At 34.6% G+C, this 24,014-nt stretch overlaps 1 pseudogene; it reads right to left on the bottom strand.

Moving 5' to 3' along the window:
• Positions 1–11,556: 11,556 nt before the first annotated feature.
• Positions 11,557–19,601, bottom strand: LOC106028194 (polyadenylate-binding protein-interacting protein 1-like; annotated as a pseudogene).
• Positions 19,602–24,014: the final 4,413 nt, after the last annotated feature.

Raw genomic sequence — 24,014 nt, 5'->3', positions numbered from 1 at the left:
ATGTTTTTAATATGAATCATGAACAAATTTCCCTTGAGAAGTGAAGTTTTGTTAACAAAATGTGTATAGTAACTATAGATATCCCAAGACAATGTTTTTCAATTGTTTGATCATTAGGAAAGCCACTGAGACTTTTTCTCTAGAAGCAAATTAGGTGGCACAAAATAATTTAATAATAATAAGGATATATTCTTCTCACCAAGGCCTCTGCCATTGTAAAAGTGTTGTTACCATAACTTTCCTTGCTTTTCATAAATGACTCTTACCAATATTACCATGACTATATGTACTGGATTCATGGTGGTCTGGTTGTCTGCTCTGTTGGATGAGTCACTGTGTAAATTTAAGTCCTCAACTAGAAAATAGAAACCTGCTCAAATTTCCCAACAAACACAAAGACTCTAGCTCCTAATCTCACACAACGAGCTTGGTTATTATGGTGTAAACCAGTGTTACTTAAGTGTGGATCATTCCTTAGGCTTTTTGGTCTACAGCTGACTGACTGATGTGGTCATTTTGATCTCCTGCATTGTAGCCATGGGACTTGGGCAACTTGCTTAAACTGTAACGATAATTCCTTCCTTTTTTTCAACCATAGACTTGAGGTAAGTACTAAATGAGTTTAAATGCACAAAAAATCATGTCCCACATCTCATGCAGTTCTCCATATTGTGGGTGACAACTTTTCTCATATCATCTCCTACAAAGTATTGAGTTGTGACTTATTTCTGCTAAAATCAACTAGCATGAAATGTAACAATAGAGAAGGCTTTTGATGCCTAACAGTCTCCCAGGATTAAAAAAAGAAAATATGCTATTTAATGATAGGTGATAAATCATGAGAGACAACATTTTAAGCAAAGCCCTGGATATGGGTGATTGGTGTTCATTTTTTCCCAATGACTTCTAATACATGTCTTTCCAGAAATATGATCTAATATTTTTGAGATCCCTTGATATTTTGGGTTTTATGTGTCAGTTAAGCTTTACCTGCTATATACATGTGCAGTTTCCAAAGCAGAGATGAAGCAAAGGTTCTCTTCCGATGACTGTTTGGACTTGAATACAAGAGACAGGTAGAATACTGATGATCAATATATATTACCATGTGTGTTTGTGCTGGATTTGTACTCATCTGGCTCAGTCTTCCAGTGTCTAAGGTCAAGATGCAGTAAGAAGAGAAACCTAACTTCCACATTAAGGACTACCACACTAGAGCCTCGGAGGCCACAGTTTAGGAAGTCTCTCATGGTTTCTATTGCCTTCTTCTAGGATTTTAAATGATTTAGTATAAAAATAATTATTTTGTACTTGAAATAAGTGGAATACTTTCTTCTGCATTTGTTCTTGATGGATGAAGTATTTGGTACTAATAATCAGCATCAAGAGTATGGCAGGAGGAAAATGGCTAACTTACTTTCTAAGAGTGGATAATTGCTCCTCATAACTTTATGAATAAAACAGATGTTCAGCTAATTTAAGCTGTACCTGACCTATACAAATGAGGTCAAGATCCAGATTGGCAAATTTAAGTCAGGTTAGTCGTTACAATGCAGTATTAAAGCTTATTCCATTTTCTGAGGTACAGCGCAGAAGTGGATTCTTCTATGATATCTTAATTTGACTTGCTTCTTTGTTTCAGGAGGGAATTAACTACGTCTTGGAAAACAAGCAGATAAATGTAAGCTTACATGTGTGGTAACTACAGCTGCTAATTCTGTGGCAGATATTATTTTACTGAGACAAAATTAATTGAGCTGTAACATCTCATAGGCAGTTATCAAGCTAGAATTTTCTGTTTAACTCAGTAAGCAAAGAATGCTCACATAGTTTGCTTTCACCTTATCAACATTTCTTAGTGACTAGGTCTGTTTTAATTTTTTTTTTTTGTCTTTTTCCTTTTTATTGGTATTGTGGATCGAACTCACGACTGCCCGCTTGCAAGGCAGGCGCTTATGCCACTGAGCTAAATCCCCAGCCCCTAGGTCTGTTTTCTATTGATATAACAAAATGCATGAGACTAAGTAATTTATAAAGAATACATGTTTATATGATGGTTATGACAGCCGGAAGTTCCGAGAACATGATGCCGATATCTGCTTGGCCTCTGGTAAGGGCTTTCTCATTATATGATGACACAAGAGAGGGTGTCACAAGTGAGGGTAAGAGCGAGCATGGTAACCCTGGGGTCTCTTTTTCTATAAAGCCAGTAGCACCATAATTGATACCCCACTCTCATCACCTCATCTAATATAAATTACTTCTCAAATGCCTCCGCTTCAAATGTCCAATATAATTAGCATACAAGTTTGGGGACTAGTTTCCAACAAAAATCTCTGGGTACATCATCAAACTACAGCATATGGAGTATCATGAATAACTCCCTGGATCCTTGATTGTTTCTTTATATCAGTTCTCATAATACACAGGCCTGTTCTTTAACAGGATCATGTGCTTGAAGCTGAATTATTGGGAGTAAAAGGTATCCTAGGTTGCTTGTTAGTTCACATGAAGTCTGTCTTAGTTACTTTTAACTCTTTGCTGAGACAAAATACCTGATGCCCAAAGTTGGGAAAGGAAAGGTTTATTTCATACAGTTTTTGGAGGTTTCAGTTCATGCTCAGTTGGCTCCAAGGCAGGGTAGCATGGTGGGGCCATAGCACCTGCAAATAGTAAGGCAGAAATATCAAGAGAGATACACATATTCTCCCTGCCATTACATTGTATGCTGTCTCCACCCCTATGTGGGTATAGCACTGACACCATCAATCCAAGCTCTCGACAATGAATCAATCACAAATGCATAATGCAGACACATGAGGCCTGGGGGCCACTGACAAAAACCATGACAAAGTCAAAAGGGTAGGAGATTGTTTTTAAGAAAATCCAGGTAATTGCCCTCTTTTACAAAGTTTGACAATTTGATGGAGCACATCTGTTTACTATCTCCCAGGCAATACGCCTAGTTCTTAGTAGGCTTCCTGGAAATTAGAAAGTAGCATATTCAACTTTTAGTTCTGCTATTGACACATTTACAAGTAATCTCTAAGGTTAAGAGCTCTAAATTTGTTCCAAAAGAAAATTGGAATCTTTAGTTTGACCATGCTGTGGTTCAAGCTGCTCTCTTTGCTGTGTGGTCATAGTGATTCAGCAAATTCAATGATGTTTAAAGTGTTTGAGGCAGATGTTCACACAGCTTGGAAACTTTTGCAAATTTTATATTAGTGAAGACTTCTAGGATTTTGATGTAAAATCATGGCTTCTTTAAATTATTAATTTCCTCTCCAGAAATGGATCTTTCAATGATAATAGATTCTTGGAGAAACTGAAGTCTTGCCTGTTAGATTCAGAGTAGTTGTGCAACCATGATTGTCATCTTTTCTCGTCAACCACCTTTAACGTTGGGCTTGGACAGAAGAACTCCTATATCAAGTGGAAATGACACACGTTAAATCGATTGAGTGCTCAAAATCAATGTTTGTGTAGGCATTCCCAGCCACGATGGATGTTATCTTTCCATTGCTACTTATTGATTTTTTTAATCTAATACTCAAACATATTATAGTGTAGAGGAATCTTCTAAGGGGACAGATCTTTCATACATATGGCTCATTCATTTTACTTGGAAACAAATATTTATCTAAACACAGCTTGGAAGATAGCTTACAAGGACATATTGGATAGAGGTGAAGAGTATTCTTCAGTGGCATACTATAAGAAAATTCACACCCATGAGCTTTCTCTTCACAAGATGGTCCTAGATGACCCATTTCTCAGTGTTTAGGTGGATAAGATGGTTTTTTCCACCACCCACCATTCCTTTTCCTGCTTGCTCAAGTAATTCAGAAATCAAAAGTGCATGGTGAAAAAGATGTAAGTTAAATTCAGTTCAACATCAAACACTTATTGGTAAAGTCAGCACTGTAGCTGCCAAAACCCAGGAGAACATTAATATTCACAGTATAAAATTCTCTTTCAGGATGGAGGAATCTATAAGATAGTAAATAATGATACTAGACAATTTCTGTTATGGAAAAGGAAACTATTGTAAAAGACAATTATTCTGTATTGGATTTGTCTTTATTGTGACCAAAATCTGAATTTGTTCACTTACTGAAGAGGGTCATGGTGACTATCATTTGGATCAGGAACATTCCCCAAAGAGCCACGTATTAAAGGATTGGGCCCCAGCTTGGTACTATTGCAAAATGGTAGAAACTTTAAGAGATGAGACCTAAGAGGGAGACTGAAAACACTGGGGGCATGACCTCAAGTGGTCTGAGCCTCTAGCTTCTTTCTCTTTTGCTGCCTGGACGTGAAATTAAAGACTTTGCTCCTCTATGCACTCACAGCCATGGAGAGCTGCTTTGCCACAAGCCGAAAAGAAACATGACCAGCCCACCACAGACTGCAACAGCTGAAATTGTAGAACAGAATAAATCTTTCTTCTTTAAATGTTTATTATCCTGGGTTTTTTTATGTGTGTGATAAAGAATTAACACGGTGATCTACACAACATTGTCTTTGAATAGCATATTCATTTATATAACAAAGATTAAGAAAATGAACTTTAGCTGATTGGATTCATTGGCATGTTATCATGTGCCACAAGTTCCCAAAAGCAACTGACTTTTACTACATTATAATGAACTAACATAGCCTCAGTTGAGAACTACTTCCATAAACACCATTGGCAGTTGAGAGCGCTGTCCTTAAGAATATAATGTATGAACTGAATGAGTGACCAACCCATGGCATTTTTCTCTACTATTGTTAAATGTTATTTGGAGAATTACCTTTAAGTAGTCCTAGAAGCCATGGAATAGAGGATCCCAGACCAAATTAAGATGCTCAAATCATATGGATTATTGAATCATTTAAAAGAAATTACGACAGTTATGAGGGAAGCAATGAAGCAGATTTTTCACTGTCCTTAGAAGAGGGTTAAAGGTGAATCTTAAGAATATTTGTAGGTTCTGACCTTTGACTGTATCAGCTTTCCCCATCAGTGACATGGTAACAAGGACAGGAACCTAACAGACAGAAGTTGCCTAGTGACAATAGTGTACTCTAGGGAAACACAAGGACAACTACATACACACTAGTCAAGTTACAGCTTTCCAACTACCAGACAAACAAGTAGAACAAATATGGAACTTATCTGCCTTTCTTAGAGACAGTACACATGAGTTCAGGATGAGTGTCACTTATGTGTAATTGATCTATACAACCACATACATTTTGAGTAACTCAAATGCTTTATTTATAATATTTAAAGAATACTAGCCAGCTCATATATAGTTGTGTTACAAATGTTAGGCATTTCTTGTTCTTTTTTTCCCCAACTAATTTTCAGCATGTACAACACATACTTATTTTATTTATACTTAATATATCTCATAGGTTACTAGTTACTTAACACATCTTATGAGTTTTGTCTTCTTTCCTGAAGCAGAGCTGAATGCTAACACTATAGCACACACAAATCATGCCAAACTATCTATTTTGAAAACCAAGCCCATGGGGCTCTGAGGTGCAAACTCTTTTATTTTCCAGGAACCACCACAGTATATAACTTTTTATGTACTTGACTGTGGGGTGTGATGAGTTAGAGGTGTTAGTACTCAAAGGAAGACTACTCCCTCCCAAATAGGTCACAGTAAGAATTCTCTTGATTTCTAAAATTACCACTGGGTATTTAGACTTTCTATGCCACTAAATCAATAGTCATCAAAGATCCCTGCACTGACTGGCATTGTTGATCCTGATGATTAAGGAGAATAGAATTATTTATACAAAGGAAAAGAAACGTACATGTGGAATCCAGAGAATTTTCTGGAGTTTAGTATTTCTATGATATTTTGGAGGAGTCAAAAATAACACAGAAAACTTTAATAACCTGAAACAGGCAGAATCGCTATGTGTAAAGACTCTCCAGGAAAAAGACTTGGTTTTCTGCACTGGGCACGGAGTTTTAACAAGTCACAGCCTTGACTGACATCTCCAGTGAGTGCAATGAGAAGATGATGAAAGGTGTCATAAACAGAGCTGTGATCTTGGAATCACTTGTAGAATAATAACTTTTATTTTTCTTCCTTGTTTGTTGTGCATATAACTACTTTCCTTTTCATCTCTTTCCATTTTTTACAATATCGTGTGTGTGTGTGTGTGTGTGTGTGTGTGTGTGTGTGTGTGTGTTACTATGGAATGAACCCAGAGCCTTCACACTGAACTATACCCTAGATCTTTCTTTTTATTTTTAATTCTGAGATACAAGCTTAATAATTTGCCATATTGCATAGGAAAGTTTCAACTCGAGATGCCCCTTCCTCAGTCTCCCAGAGTACTGACATTATTAGTTGCCATGCAAATTTCCTATAAATTTTTGTCTTTTTATGAATTGTGAAAACCTTATAATTTGGTCCTCAAGATGGAAGTGGATTACTGGCTTTGCCCAAAAAATTGTCTCTTCTTTGAAATTATAGACACAACTCAAAGATAAATGAAGACCTCAAAATTGACGAAAGAATAATAGTGGGATATAAAGGTGATTGAATTTATAGAAAAAAGATGTGGACACTATAACAAATGCCAATATCAAAGACTTCATCTTACAATTTTGTGTCTAAAGCTAACATAGCAAAAAACAGTGTCCTGATTTTGACTCTGAGCTCCTTGTTTGTTAGAACCAACTGTCCTTACACATTATTCAAAAATGTAATGTAACATACTCTGTGCCACTAAAAACAAATGTGGTTAAGGAGTTCATTTTGTACAATTGTTGAATTAAGAGTTGCCTGAAGACACACATATCTATCTTGGTTCTTCTGGTTTTTCAAATTATTAAAGCTCATAAACCAAAAGACCAATGGATACAAATAGGAGATATACCATCTGCAGCAGATTTTGTTATCTGCTTGAGGCAAGTTCTTTCACGAGCTATTAAATCATCAAAATTTAGGTCAAATGATTTCTACTCAAGTAAATTGGTACTCAGAAAAAATACATCGAAGCTTTCTAGAGGAAATGTGGAATAGAACATTAATGCATTTATAAATTCCCAAATTCTTTAATCGTTTCTGAATTGTACACCTTTGCATTTATGATTCTTCAATATTGCTATGGATATTGCTATGGAGCAAGATTCAATTTTACTGAGGCAGTGAGCATTTTGACAGAGAGTATCAATAAGTTCCCTAGACAGCATATTTCTGTTGACTTCAGTTATAAAGTTTGCTTATGGACAAAACATGCATAGGAGTTGAATTCAATGAAGTGGTAAGTTATGAACTAGAAAATCAAATTCTGTGCCTGGCCACCTGATTTAGAATCATGTAATGGAAACATATTTAGGTGTGATTATGTGCCAATATTTTAATTAAAATAAATCTTTATATTCACACATCTTCTAATTTGATGAATTAAGGTCAACACAACACCATAGAAATGATCATCTAATTATGGAATCCTTGGTGCTTTCTGTAGGCAATTAGGAGCATGGGCAGAACATCCTAGTTCTGGGAATAAAATCTACCATCAGTATTGTTCAAGCAAAAAGGGAAGATGCTTTTAAGGCATTCTTGTGTCATGCATGGGTGTTGCCTTAACATTTGTGTTTAGGATTTGAATTGCAATATTCAAGTTCACCAGATTTTGCCGAGTTGTTCTCCAAAAATTATCAGTTTTATCACCCACAGTATATGAATGTCCTCTTTTCCACATATTTACTTCCTACAGCAAAATATTTAAATGTTTCTTTATTTTAGTGTTGACAATGGAGTCTAACTTGTGTTTTAATTTGTATTTCCTCAATTCCTGCTGTGTTTAAGGTTATTTTTATTTACTCTTATTACCTATTCAAATTTTGCTTGTTTTTCATTGATTCAGATTTGTGCATATCCTGCATTGTAAGTTTCAGTCTCCTATAGTTTTCAAATATTTTTTTAATAAAAAGCTATAAATTTCCCTCTAAGCATAAATTTATATATCTAACTCAACTTTTTATGAATTTTAAAATTAATAGTTCTGAAATTTTCTAATTTGATCTTTAATCCATCAATTATTTAGAGGAATATTTACAAATTTCCTTTCTGTGTTAGAAAGATATCTCTTATTCCTTATTTCTATTTTTTTTTTTTTTTTTTTTTTTTTTTGTCTTTTTCCTTTTTATCAGTACCAGGGATTGAACTCGGGACTGCCTGCTTGCAAGGCAGGCGCTTATGCTGCTGAGCTAAATCCCCAGCCCCCTTATTTCTAATTTATTTCCACTTAAGTAAAAGGATATTGCCTGAAAAATAGCAGTTGTTTATTTGATGTTGTAATTGGTTTTGTGGCTTAGTATTTTGGTCAATTGCTGGAGAATAGTGATTTTTATAATTAGTTGTCTGCATAATTCTATATAACTCCATTGGATTAAGCTAATATTCTCTCATTCAGTCCCTTCCAAATTTTCCTGCTTCTTCTGTTAATATTGGTATAATATGGTAAGTGACTGTGTATGTCGATTTCTGTCAATCACGTCTTATATTTTGATTCTATTTTATTAGCTAAGTAGATCTTAGAATCAGTATATATTTTGGTAAATATTCCTTTATAATAAAGTAGTGCTTCACTATCTCAGAAGAATATTTTGTTTAGTTTAAAATACTTTCATTGTTATTGATGAAGTTATATGTAATTTTCATTTGGTGGGTATTTTCTTTTTTATTTCAAAAATAATCAAACAAGGATAAAAGTAAAACAGAATTCTAAGAAAGAAAGAAATAGGAAATTGACACTAGTTAATATATTGCATATTGTTATTTTGAATGTAGTTATTCAGATTCCAAGATTTAGGCATAAAAATGATCAAAACAATCAGACAATGAAAACATAACTATTCTTTTTTATGGACAGAGATTTGTATTACAGTTACCTATCTTGTATATATTTGCATACACAAATATTTATATGTATGTATGCATATATATTTATATATAATCTTTTCCCTTTTTGCTTTTCTCCTTTCCTCTATCCCAGGGGTTCTTTCCTTTTGAGTATTTTCTTTCCCTTTCATTTTCATAATATCTATTGTAAATGTTGGATTTTATTCACTTTTCTTCTTGTTAGTATAATTCTCTTCTTTAAAAAGTCTTTCTTTTTACATATGCTTAAGTTGTGTTTCTTGTGAAGAATTCTTTTTTCCTTTTCAACTTACTTGGAAGGTACATGTTCTATTTTTTATCATGTTAGTGATTTCCTAAAAATCAGCATGAATATTTCACTTATTCTGAAATTAATCAACACTTTCTCATTTTTTCCTTAACAATAAAAAGAACTTCAAACACATTATGATCCCACCTGCTTACTTACATATGGTTTCTCACCAGGACTGGAAGTTAATGAATATTATATTTTAAAAGTTTTTCTATATTAAGTATAAGATTCAAAGCACACTAAAGGGATGATGTAGATCAGAGAGTATCATTAAATCAGATGTTTATAAGAAGATTAAAGAACAAAGAACAAATATTTCTTAGATTTGAAGTAAAGCAAAATATTTTTAAAAATTATCCATGTTTAATATTAAAGCCTTCCCCAAACTTTTTAAAAAATTAATTAAAATTCAATTTTGATGGAATTAGCCGAGATAATGCTTTTATCATTTGAACTGGTATATTATTTGAAGAATCTTTTAAATAGCACTATTAGATACTCTGTTACTGTTCTTAAGTAATGTCTATATGGAGAAACAAATTTTTAATTATTTAGGGAAAGATTTATACTTCCTGGGCATGTGACCTTTTCAATGCGGAATATTCAAGGGAAATTTTCTCTTAGAAATAAATTAAGTTTTTCATCTTGAAGTACAAGTTCCATTCTTTGTAGCTACAAACATTTCTGAGAAATTTTTCTTATGACATCCTGAAACTGATTAAAGAAAAAAACACTTTTATTCTTAGTGCAGTAATTTCCTAATGGAATAATATAAATCTTCACACAACTAAGAAGAATTTTAAAATATTTATTAGTATGCAATTAACTACAATCTTCATTTATTAGTGAACCAATTGGATTTCTTAGCCACTTTCCTGTTGTTTTTATTAAATTATATTAACTAAGTTACTCAGAATAAATATATATTTTAACTAAAGAATGTAAAATATTTTCAGTGCTCTATAAAACCTGGAAATTATCAATGACTTGACATCAAAATTATTTTCAGCAGTTTCTGATTTGCAAGTCACCTCTATTCTTAATAAAGGAAAGTGGAGATTAAAGTATTACTTGGCCATTAATCAATGTAATAGCACCTTAAAATCACTTATCTCTGAAAGCGTTTTAACCTTTTGGTTGCTTTCTGTGTGAGGAATGTCATAGACCATACTATGAATCCAAGATGATTTTAACCACATGAAAGCAATTAGGGGCAGTCAAGGCATTAATTCAAGTCTGCTGATATGCAGGGTCCTTGCTACAAGAAAGAAGGCAACAAATGAGTTACAGAGATTTACAGTTAATTCATTTGAACACAGAACACATTTTTAACCATATTTCGCCTCATGTTCCATTTGAGGAGGTGGCATAGATAGGCTAAAGGTAGTTCCACATTTACAGATGCAAAGTTTTGAATGCAGGAGCAACCTTATGAACAAAACAGTTCTGCTAGGGAACAGATGTAACTTGAAATGGTACCAGTTTGCTCATCCTACACTACAAATCTTCCAGGAACATCAGTGAGGTGCCATTTGGCTAGTCATGCGTGGGTGAAGAATATCCGGAGGTTCTATGTGGAGTCTCTGAGGAGCGCTCCATTAAGTCAGTTACACCAAACTTCCTAGCAAGTGATGTCTAGCATCTCAATTTAAGTGTATCCTTTGGAGACTTAAGGAAAATGTATAGCAAAGCTGCAAATATTTCACCCAGGGTACTTATTAGTATTCTCCAGAGTGGTATTTGAGCTTGCTGCCTCATCCTGGTGGCACATGAAATAAACTCAGATCCAAGTATACTGTGTTCTCTTCACCAAAGCCATCCTGAGAGATAGCGATATTAGACTTTATTAAGAACCAAGTCACACAGTCCGTTTGACAGAATCAATTAACCTCTGTACTTTTTGAAGCTCTATTCCTGGCCTGTGATTCAGTGATGTTTTAATAATATATTCATGAGTATGATTCTCTCTTTCTGTGTTCATAGTAGACACAAGGATGGCTGAGCAGTAAGATTTCTAGGAAAAAAATGAGGCAAGCATAGAGAAATGACTCTTTTTCTTTTAAATCCAAGTATAAAAACTGTACCTTTATTATCATCCTGTTTTTACTTTTACTTTTAGCATTTGATTTATTTCAAAACAGGTCTTACTACAGTCAAAGCTGTGGAATTAACTGTACATAATAAACTATAACTTATAGTGAATAAAATTTATTTTGGCAGACTGTTCATTAAAGTTAAAATTGCATATATTATTAATGTAACTCAGCATTCTTGTATTTGATACATGTTCTTACTTTTTTGTGTTAGGCTAAACCATCATACTTAAACTATTTCATAAAAATGATATGTTGAAATTTAACTTTATAATTTTTGCTTATGCTCAAATTCAAAACAAAACTCTTCATAAGCTTCTTTGGTCTCCCGGTTCATCTCATCAGTATTATCCAAGTACAGGTCAACAGCCGCTGATAGATCTGTTCTATTTCCTTCATAATCTGGGGGTTAAGGTCCTCTCTTTCAAGTAACTGTTGCTATTTCTCTTGGTTATCTGGATCGGCTGCACTGAAAGGATAACCATCAAATGTATAAAATGTTAGTTCATTCATTCATAAAGTAGCTAGGATCATTTTTTAGGTGTTGTTCCTCTGTATGGTGAAATTGCATGGTTTCTCCCCCAGTTACTCGACCTGAGTTCCACAAGCTTCAAAGCATTTGCTTTATATGTCTGCAGCAGTTTGCATGTAGGCCAATATTTTCAGTTCTCTCAATAAATTCTTAAACAGCAGTATTTTCCTTCTTCCTTCCAAGCACTTCCAAAATAGACCCTGTCAATTGTAGTAATTTTACTAGAAGAATTAAACTGTCACCTGTAAGATTAGACAAAAAGACACTTAATAATTCCTTTCATTCACAGATCTCTTGAAAAATATCTGCTCTTGTAATCTGCCCGTGTGTTCCCTTTATCTCCAGGTTAAGATAAAATTCTCCTAGAAAGAGTACAAATGCATGAAATCATATGCAAGTCATTTCATCACCTTTGGAAGCTTGATCTTTAACTTCATATTCAGTTACACATTTTTGAAACAGCAATTGGAAGAACTTGTCATTCTTTTGGGCTAATTGTCAGATGATTGAACAGCTAATTACACAGGCAAGCTCCCATGTAAGAGAAATGTGGGATTTCAGTTTCAGAATTGCTAGGTTGCTCTGTCAGATGACTAAAAAACTCTTGACCATAGTCTGATATCCTGAGAGAACCCCTAGAACCATCATTCTCAAAGAATTTTATTTAAAGAGAAAAAGAGCGAAAAAATGGTAGAAATAATACAGAACTTCAAAAAAATAAATAATAAGAATCACTAAATTACATAAATTTAGTGATAAACTACATAGTGTCCTCCTAGAAATAGTTGTTCAAGTTACAAAATTAAAGCATACAAAGTGGACATTTAAACAGTGAGACTGCAACAGTTCTGTTCAAAAATCCAACAAAAACTTAGTAATGTGGTTATCAATCCTACACACTTAAACATACATGCAGTTATGTCCTTTATAGCACTTTCTTTTCCTCCCTTTTTAACAATAGTAATTACACATATTGGGTTTTTTCATTCCTACAGTTCTTATTACTTTTTATACTAGAGACACAATGTGATATTTATAAATATGATTCTTATTTATTTCACTAATGGGCGTTACTCTCAAGTTGTGTCCATTTACCTATGAAGGCCTCAAGGTCATTTTTTATAGCTGAGTAATATTCCAATGTAGAAAAATACCACATCTTTTTCATTCATCTTGCAGTTGATGGGCATTTTGGTTGTTTCTAAGATTTAGCCATTACAAATTGTGCTGCTATGAACATGGGTGCACATATATCACTGTGATAAGACGTTTTCAGTTTTTTTTAGGAAAATACCCAGGAGGGGAATAACTAGATTGAATGGAACTTTCAATCCTAATCTTCTGAGAATTTTTCATACTGATTTCCATAGTGGTTGCACCAGAATACACTTCCTACAGTTCCCTCAGCCTCGCCAACATTTGTTATCAGTTGATTTCTTGATGGCAGCCATTCTTTCTGGAATGAAATGAGATCTCAATTGCTACTGTAATTTGTATTTCTCAAATGATCAGTGATGGTGAACATTTCTTCATGTATTTACTGTATGCCATTTGTATTTCTTCATCTGAGAACTGTGTGTTCATCTCAGATGTCCATTTTCAGAGAGGGTCTTTGAATTTGGGGGGCCTGATGTTTTTCAATTCTTTATATGTTCTGGATATAAGTCCTTTGTCTGAGGAGTTGCTGGATAAAATTCTTTCCTACACTGTAGTTTTCTTTTCACTCTGTTGATGATTTCTTTTGAAGTGCAGAAACTGTTCAGTGATATGGGATCCCAGTTGCTGATTCTTTGAATTTTGTTCATGTGCACTTTGCATTTTGTTCATGAATACTCTGCCCACTCCTATGTCTCCAAGACATCTACCTACCTTGTCTTCCAGTAGATTTACTGTTTCTGTTTTAATAGTTATGTCTTTGATCCTTTTAAAATTTAGTTTAGTGTATGGTCACAGGCATGGTTCTAGTTTCAGTCTTTGGCATGTGGAGAGCAAATTTTTCCAATTTTACCATTTATTAAGGAGGCTATCCTTCTTCCAGTGAACATGTTTAGCACTTTTATAAAATATCAGGTGGCAGAGTGTCTTTGTAGTTGTGTTTATATCTTCTAATCTGTTCCAATGATCCTCAGGTCTATTTCTTTGCCAGCATCATGATGATTTTATCATTGTGGCTTTGTAGTATATTTTCAAGTCAGGAATTGAGATACCTCCTACCTTGCATTTTTTGCCCAGAATTTCTGTTGCTATTCTAGGTTTCTTCTGTTTCCAAATGAATTTTAGGAGTGTTTTCTCTAGATCTGTGAGGTACGTTAATAGTATTTTGATTGGGATTGTATTAAATCTGTATAACTGTTTGGGAGTATAGCCATTTTAACAAGTTTGGCTCTTCCTAGCCAAGAGCAAGGAATAGCCTTCCGTTTTCTAATATCCTTTTCAATCTCCTTTTCTAGTGTAGCATAGTTTTCAGCATATAGGACTTTTGTATTCTTAGTTAGGTTGATTCCAAAGTATTTCATTTTTTTAGATTTTATTGTGAAGGGTAATATTTACATAATTTCTCTTTCAGTGAGTTTTTTCTTTGTATACAGGGATGATTTTTGTCTACTGCTGACTTTGTTTATTACTTCTAGTAGTCTTTTAGTGGGTTTTTGGGGTCTTCTATATAGAGTATCATGTCATCTGCAAATAGAGATAATTTAACTTCTTCTCTATTAATTTTATTTCTCTCTTGCCTGATTGCCCTCGGTAGTATTTCCAGAACTATATTGAATAGGAATCGTGATAATGGACATCCTTGTCTCGTTCTTGATTTTAAAGTGAAAGCTTTCAGTTTTTGTCCACTTAGTATAATGTTGGCTATTAGTTTGTCATAGATGACCTGTATACAATTGAGATAGAACCGTGTTTTCTCAGTTTCTGAAGGGTTTTTATCATGAACGTGTTGGGCTTTATTAAAAGCTTTTTCTGCATCTATTGAGATAATCATGTGGTTTTTGTTTTTGGCTCTATTGATATGGTGTATTACATTTATTGATTTTGTGTATGGTAAACCATCCCTGCATTCCTGGAGTGAATCTCACTTGGTTGTGATGTATAATCTTACATCACAGCAAATCTTAAATGATTTGCTGAATTCTATTTGCCAGTATTTTATTGAGAATCTTTGCATCCTTGTTCATTAGTGAGATTAGCCTATAGTTGTCCTTTTTGGATGGGTCTTTTTATGGTTTGGGCATCAGAGCAATACATGCCGCCAGGAATGCTGTAGGGAAGACTGCTTCTCTTTCAATTTCCTTGAAGAGTTTAAGGAGTATTGGCATCAAAACTTCTCTAAATTTCGTGTATAATTCAGCAGTGAATCCATCAGGACCTGGGCTTTTTTTTTGTTGGTAAGTTTTTGATTATGTTTTTAATTTCAATAGCTGATATTGGGTTATTCAAAATTGCTATATCTTCTTGGTTGGGTTTTGGTAATTCATATGTTTCTAGAAATCTGTCCATTTCCTCTGCGTTTTCCAATCGATGAGAGTAGAGATTTTTAAAGTAGGTATTCATGATCTTTTGAATTTCCACAGGATCTGTAGTAATTTACCTCTTTTCAGTCCTTATTGCGTGGATTTTGGTTTTTTCTTTCTTTTTCTTGATAAGGTTAGCTAGAGGTTTATCAATTTGGTTTGTTCTCTCAAAAAAACAGCTTTTTGATTCATTCACTCTTTGTATTGTTGTTTTAGTTTCAGTTGCATTGATTTCTTCTCTAATCTTTACAATTTCTTTTTTTAAAATTTTATTTAAAAGGAAAAAGAGAAAAACACAAAACAAAACAAAGCAGTGTAAGGGTACACGTAATACAGAACTACAAAAAAAAAAAAAAAACAGTAAGAAATCACCAGTTAATAGATTACATATTATCATCTTAGAAATAGTTGCTCAAATCACAGTATCAAAGAATACAAAGTGGACATTCAAACAGAGAGACTGCAAACAGTTGTGTTCAATGATGCAACCAAAAACATTAATATGGTCAGCTATTTAACACCCCTAAACACACTTGCTGTTGTATCCTTTAGAGCTCTTTTTTTCCTTCTCTTTTTTACAACAAAATTTACACATTCTGGGTTTTATTACTCCTTAGTTCTTACTACTTTTTTGGGGGGGAGAGAATAAAGTCAAATATGGCAAAACAAAGCTGTCAGTTAAAACCAAAGATAGACATAGCACATGATGTAAAACAGAGTACAAGGTTATCAACAATGGTTATCATTGATGTCTCTTGTTTCCTTAAAAAGAATTGTCTATCTCATTAGATATTATAAAGTTGGACAAAACAGTAGAGAACAAGACCAATAAAACTTAGGCATTGTAAACATTACAGGACTTCCAAAGGAGACAATAGTCAAACCAGAATGGGCATCTTAGTGAATCTTATTGCCTTCAAAGTAGTTGCCTATACCCTCAAACTTGATACTATCATACAGAATGGAACAGAGTCTAATCAGTCAAAACAAGATCGTGGGAGTATTACAGGACTTCAAAACAAGTTAATAGGAAATAAAAAAAGTTACTATTATATATCCTGCTAATTTTTTAAATTTTCCCCTTAATTAAAACAAACATAAGAAATAACTAAATAATTTTTTTAAAGAATAAGGGAGAGATTGAGATAAAACAGGACATAACAATATAACAATATCTTTACAATTTCTTTTCTTCTATGAGCTTGGGATTTAACTTGCTCTTCTTTTTCTAGAAGCTTGAGATGAAGCCTTACGTTGTTTATTTGTTCTAGTTCTGTTTTCTTGATATGGCACTTTATTGCTATGTATTTCCCTCTTAAGAATGCTTTCATTGTATACCACAGATTATAGTATGTTGTTTCCACATTTTCATTGAATTATGGGTATTGCTTTATTTTTTCTTTAACTTTATCTGTAGCCCACTGGTTGCTTGGAAGGTTGTTATTTAATTTCTGTGTATTTATGCAGGTTTGCAATTTCTTTTGCCTTAAGTTTCCAATTTCAGTGTGCTATGGTCAGATATTATGCATGGAATAATTTCAATACCTTTGCATTTATTTAAGAATGTTTTTTAGGATAATATAATGTCTGTTTTTGGAGAATGTCCCATGTGCAGCTGAGAAGAATGTGTATTTTGATGTGGTTGAGTGGAACACTCTGTAAGTCAAATTGTTCACAAGTATGATTATTCACAAGTATGATTCACTTCTACTATTTTTTTGCTGACCCTTTGTCTAGTTGATCTATCTGTTTATGACAATGGGGTGCTAAGGTCCCCTGTTATAATTATGTTCTTGTGTATTTGGTTTTTCACGTCCACTAGTATTTTTGTTATATAGTTGGGTGATCCTGTATTTGGTGCATATATATTTATAATTGTAAGTTCTCTCTCTTGAATTTTCCCAATAATGAGCAAGTAGTGACTTCTGTGTCTCTTTTAATAATTTTAGGTTTGAAGTTCATGTTGTCTGCAAATAGAACAGTTACCCTTGCTTTTTCTGGTTGCTGTTGCATAGAATACTGTTTTTCATCCTTTGACTTTTAATCTGTGAGTTTCCTTTTGAGTCAGCCGTGTTTCTCATATATAGCATTTTGTGGGATCATATTTCTTGATCCATTCTGTCAAACTATATCTTTTTATAAGTGAATTGAGGTCATTTACATTTATAGATATAACTGATACGTATTGATCAATTTTGCCATGTTATGTTCCAGTGATTTGTTTTCTGCTTTACTCCCTTGTTTAATTGCTTGTCCTGCCTGGTGGTTTCTTTATGTTGTTGTTCTGGAGACTGTGGTCATTTTATCTGTATGTAGTATGTCTTTAAATACTCTTTCTGAGGTTAGTTTGGTGGACATGAGTTTCTTCAGTTTTTCTTTGTCATGAAAGTATCTTGTTTCTCCATTAAATTTGAATGAAAGTTTTTCTGGGTACATCAATCTGGGTTGAAAGCTGTTTTCTTAGAAGGCTTGAAATACCTCACTCGAAGCTCATCCTGACTTGAGTGTTTGTCCTGAAAAGTCTGCTGTGATTCTAATGAGCTTTCCTTGATAGATGAGCTGTCTCTTTTCTCTAACAGCTTTTAGTATTCCGTTTTTATGTTGTATGTCTGAGATCTTAATTATTATATGTCTGAGTGTAGATTTATGTTGGTTGTGATTGTTTGGCATTCTATATGCATCACTTATCTGCATATCAGATTTTTTTCCATGTTTGGGAAATTGTCTGCTATTACTTCTGTGAATATTTTAGTTATGTCATTTGCATTGACTCTTACATCTTCACTGATGCTGATGAATCTTATATTGTTTCTCTTGGCATCATCTGGAAGCTGCTGGGTTGTTATTTAATGATGCTTTGCTATTTTTAAAAGTTCTATACTTTCATGATCCCTAATTGCAATCCTGTCCTCAAGATCCAAAGTCTTATCCTGTTTCATGTAAACAGTTTTGCCAGCTTTCAAAAGAAATTATTTCTTGGATGTCTCTTTGAGTTTGTTTCATGAATTCTGCTTGTTTTCAATATTGTTCATTCAAGATTTCAATCAGTTTTCCATGCTTCTGTCTTTGTTATTTATTTCTTCTTTAATTGTGCTGAAAAACTCCTTTACTAAGGTCATTATTTCTGACTTTACATGAGAGATTACTTCTAATTTGACTTCCTCTATGGCCTCATGGAGTTTTTTTTTTTTTTTCACTTTCTATCTTTTCATACATTTCCAGTGTATTACTTTTGATGTTCTGTACTTCAGTGTCTCCTGTACTTGCTCCTGTTGGACTAGATGTTTGACATTGCATTTTGCTTTTTTGTTTTGCCATTTTCCCCTTTTGCACTAATATTTAGTCCTTTAATCCCACTAGTGTCAACTGTTGGTAATGTGTATCCTGGGGCCCTACTATAAGGTTAATGTTTGCCCAATTGCTGGGTCCCACAATGAAGAGGTGGGCCAAACACCTGTCTTCCCACTGCAGGGCCTGCTGGGTGAGTTCTATATTCTTCCTGGGCTGACAAGGATAGTAGCAATGATGTAGGTCATCTTTTAGTTCCCACTGTTACATTATGTACAGGTTAGTCCAGGTCACCAAATCTCCCTGTCTATAGTGTTTGTGCCAGCTGAGACCTACTGTGTCCCTATTGTGTACTTGTGTGTCTGATTTTCTCCAAGCCCTTCTGATTTTCTCCAAGTTGGAGGAGTCCTTATTGGCACACTTCTCACCATGTCTGCTGTTCTCTGTGTGCAGAAAGGAATTATCCACACTATCTCCAGACTCACCAAGATCTTAAAGTTAGTTGGAGGGAACTTTACTAATGGCCCTGTTTACCCACTGAACACCACTATTTTAGGGGCATACTCACCACACTGACTGGAGCCCCACTGAAATCCTATGTTTGGGTGGGGCAGTTACTGAATCTCCCATCAAGCTAGCATGATTAATCCTCTGTAGTCCAAGGTAATGGAAGAAAGGGTGGGAGCTGAAGATCAACAGCAGCATTAGGTCCAGAAGGCAGGTAGTGTCCCTGAGGGGCCAGCAGATGTCCTGGGTATGGGCATCTGCTGGGTACATGAGAAGCATGGCATTGTGTTGTAGGTGGTCACCTTAGAACCATCTTCATAGAATTCTGCCCAAGGAGAATAGCCAGAAGGGGAAAATTCACAGGCATTGGTAGACAGCTTGGACATTAATATGGGAGCCACATCCACTTGGCGTTTAGCCATTGTAGATTCAGTTCAGCTGAGGGATTTTACCCTGTGGGCTGGGTGGAGCTCTTAGGACCCTCATGTGTTCTGAAGTAAACCCTAACCTACTCAGTGGTTCTCCTCAGAACTTGGAAGATGAAAGTTTAATGCCCAGAAAATGCAAACACAAGGAAGCAGTGTGAAGGTACAGGTGTGCCCCACCCCACTCCTGAGGAGTACATGACTGGTGGATGCTGAAAACAAAGCTTTCACCGGCTTCATTATCTATGTGGGTTGGGACAGAGGGGACATCAGTTGTCATTTCAGACTCTTAAATTACATGTTCCAAAATGTAGTCTCAAGTGCTATGTCAAGTCAATGTTACTTTGTTGTGATTAAGTTAGTCTCATTTATGGTCTTGTTTTCCAAGGTCATCTGACAAAAACCTGAATGATTTCATTCAATTTAAGGAACATTAAGGCAAAAATAGGTAAAAAAAAATAATGGTAATATTAATAGTATTAATAATAATGCCTTGACATTTATATCTGTGCTAAACCTGTCCTGTTAAATTCATGGCAAAATGACAGCAGAGTTTTTTAGTTTATAATCTTTCTGTGAAACACAGCACAGATGTATGAGAGGCATGGAAACGCCATGATATTAATTTGTAAATCACTTTATATATGTAATTGTCATATATGTGTATTGTTGAAAATCTAAAAAAAACCCATATAAAATTCAAAATAAACATCATCAATATTGTTAATAGCCTGAGCTAAGAAGTTTCATCATTTTTGTATCTGTGTGGATGTTCTTTCTTAAAAAGTAAAATTTACACATATATTTGAACATATTTGCATCTTTATTTGAGCTTTTTATAAAATATACTTTTTAAATAAGAGATTCCATCTTATTGATGCACCACATGTATTTAATCAGTAGACAAGTGGTAGAAATTGAGATGACTTTTTTTCAGGATAATACAGAGAACAATGTGCACACATTTTTACTGATACTTGTATATTTCAGATAATCACTGCATTGGGCTAGTGAAAGTCTGTATTTTAAAGCCTTTGTATTATCATACTCTTTCAAAACATTTTGTACTAATTTACCTACTTACCTTCAGTGAGTAGAAACTTCCCTTCTACACCATCCTTGACAACACATTGTTAATTTAACAAGGATGTTGCTGATCTCGCCATAGTAAAATCATAAAACAGATCTCAACCAGGTGTTGAAATAACACCTGGCTATTAACTGCAGTTAAGCAAACTGAAGAAGCATCTTTAAACTCAATCCCGAAAGCTTTTCCCCAATGTTTGAAAAGCTGTAGGCAACAGAAGAGAAGGAATGCATTAATTTGAACCGAGGAGTCCATATGCTGTCTACAAATCAAGCCCATTAGCTTTGCTCACCTTATGGTTTGGTTATCACATGGAAACCATCTTAACTGCCAAGGAGAGATAAAAGTATACATTAAAAATACATTGCACCTTATCTCACGGAAGCAGGTGAAGAGCTTTCATTCTCTGAGCAGACTGACTGCACCTTTCTGTCGCATGTGTTTAATGGGACCTTACACCAATGCTAGTAACATGCAATCTGAGCTGTCGTGTCATGTCTGCCATCTGCTTAGACTAAATGGCACTGGCCTAGCCCTGGCTTTTTCTCTGCCCCTGAAACTTGACTGTTTGATTTTAATTACATGGTTATATGATTAAATCAAAGAGAGGGAAAGGTTAAAGCTAATGTCCTCAGAGGTGAAGCAGGCTCCAAGGCCTCAGAAACAGCTGGCGTTGCGGCAGCAAGCTCCCTCCTGGAGAGAGAGAGAGAGAGAGAGAGAGAGAGAGAGAGAGAGAGAGAGAGACAGAGACAGAGAGAGACAGAGACAGAGAGAGACAGAGAGAGAGAGGGAAAAGGGAAGTAAAGAGAGAGACAAGATGAATATGAATTCCTCTGGGGTGATCCTTATTTTGGTTGTTTTGTTTTATGGGGGTTTACTTGCTTTTTAGATTTTTCCATATAGTTACAATTTAATATTTTCCTAGAGATCCATCTTGCCTCTTCTACAAATTGTTCTCTACATGTGCAGAGCCTGCTGCGAGAATTTAAATAGTCAGCTAGATATAAGACTGTATAGTGTGATCTCCTGGTCATAGTGATGAAAATTTCAGCATCATTTTGCTTATGAAAAATATTTGGGTCAGGAGGAGGCTCACAGACAAGGAGGTTATGCTACTAGAAATCTTTTCAAGGCTTCTGTAGTGAAGTTTTTCTCTAATTCTGCCTGCCCCCCCCCCCATCAGTTTGGCTGTCTTAGATTCAATTACTGTGAAACATTCTTGGTACTTGTTATTTTGTTTACAAAAGCTTATTCACAAAGCATAAGGCAGTTTGCTGTTTGCACTTGGGAGGTTGTGTCTATGCCAAATTAACCTTTCCTTACAGACTAGAAAGAGAAGGTTTGACATGAAAATCAACTGTTGCTTGTGACTACTGAGTTGAAAGGGAAAATATACTTTAAGAATGATGCAGGCATGGAGAATTTTCTAATATCCAGCATGATGAACGTTGCAAACATCAAAACTTATTTGTTCATTTATTTTACATGTTACTCCTCTCATGATAATAATGTTTGCCTCATTTTCAGAGCTCAAAAAGGGAGATGCCTAGTTTTAACCTATTCCTTTGCAGTCAAAACTACTATTGTTGACAGTGATACCATATAAGATCCTCTATATAGCAAGGTATAAGCATCTTAATACTTACTGGTGCATTCATATATGCCAATATTTACATGTATCTTTTTGTGTACTGATCTGTTCTATAGCACCATATAGTGATTTACACGTATCCTCACATCAAAAACACAGTGAGAGGAATGTGATAATAGCTTTGTTTTATAGATGAAGAAACAGGTTTGGAGATCTAGTAAGGCCAGATTCTGACTCAAACTCTGGAATTCAAAGCCCATCCTATTTGATAATTGATCGATTAACTAGATTTGCAGTACTATGGATAGAACCTATGGCATCTATGTGACCAGAACCACATCCCCAGACACTTTGAGAGATTTTTATGAGACAGGTTCTCACTAAGTCACTAAATTACCAGGTAGGGTTTGAAGTTGTGATCATCCTGGCTCAGACTTCCAGAGAGCTGGGATTATAGATGCGTGGCTTTTCCTGCTACATGTAGTGATCAACTATATCATGTTCAGGTATATACGATTATGTTCCTGACCAGTTTAGGAGGAAAATGAATCAGTGCATATGTAAAATATTAAGAATCAATATAAAGTGTAAAATGATAGAGAGTGTTTGGGTGTAAAACTCAGGAAACCTGAGTTGCAGATTCAATGCACCAGTTAAAACACTCTATAAAATATAGGAAATCAGTGGGTGACTGTTATACATCCCTACAGACAATCATCCTGAAAATAACTAGCAACTTATTGCCATAGTTCAGGCAAGGTGCTCAAAAGAAGAGAGGCTTCCTTTGCAAAAAAATGTGAAGGAAGTACTCACTTCATTAGCTTTCTTTCATTTTGACAACTCATTTTATAATAGGTGGGTTTTAGCCCACACATAGTGAAACTACATTAACAGTGCTCTCCAATCTTATTTATATTTGCTGTCATATCAGTGGAAGAATCTATTTTTGTTCCATGAAATTTTATTGCTTGGAAATTTGAAAAAAGCTATGGAAACTCTTCCTGGAAAATTACACTGATACATAGAAACCTCCCTAGATGTTTCAGGTGAAATTTAGTGTATATACCACATGGATTAAATCCTCACACTGACAATTTGAGGAATTTTATAAACATAAACTGTTAAAGAATGGAGACACGGCAGATAACAAGTGATTATAGAAGAGTAATTTGAGACAGTAATGTACTGAAACTTTATTGGTTTTCTTTTTGAAAATAAAAGTATTCAAACAACATTAATCCCAGAAAATATTAGAAACAATCTCCTATTACAAATTAGGCTAATAAACTACAAAAATAGAAAATAGAATTGTACCATGAAATTGTTTGACTATTTCCACATTTTCCTCATTTTTCTTCCAGAATTAAACCATAGGTGGAGAAAACCATTGCACCATATGAGAGCTAATTTTTTTTTACAGTACAGATTCAGGATTTCCATGCCTTTCACACTGTATTTGAATAGTAACACTATTATGACCTATAGAGGAGCGTCTTGTACCTTCTTTTGTCTTGAACTCCCTGCATCTGCACATCAATGAATTTGTTGAGAAACAGGAGAGCAGAGAGGTAACTAACATCTTGTTGTACCAGTAGGAGAAAAAGAAAATGAAGAGATAAACAGATTGATAAGTCACTTGGGTGACAAACATATGTGCCTACTGTTCCCTTCTTGGTACCTTAAATCAGAGGTAACATCCTTTTGTAGATTTTTGTATATTTGTTTTGTGATCAGTCCTAGCAATTTTCAGTATCATTTGGGCTCAGTTGAACATTATCAGA

This window comes from Cavia porcellus, unplaced genomic scaffold, assembly GCF_034190915.1.
Source record: "Cavia porcellus strain 051 isolate PalLab524CR breed Dunkin Hartley unplaced genomic scaffold, mCavPor4.1 scaffold_31, whole genome shotgun sequence".
In the NCBI taxonomy this organism is placed as follows: domain Eukaryota; kingdom Metazoa; phylum Chordata; class Mammalia; order Rodentia; family Caviidae; genus Cavia; species Cavia porcellus.
This window is presented reverse-complemented; position numbering and strand designations above follow the sequence as displayed.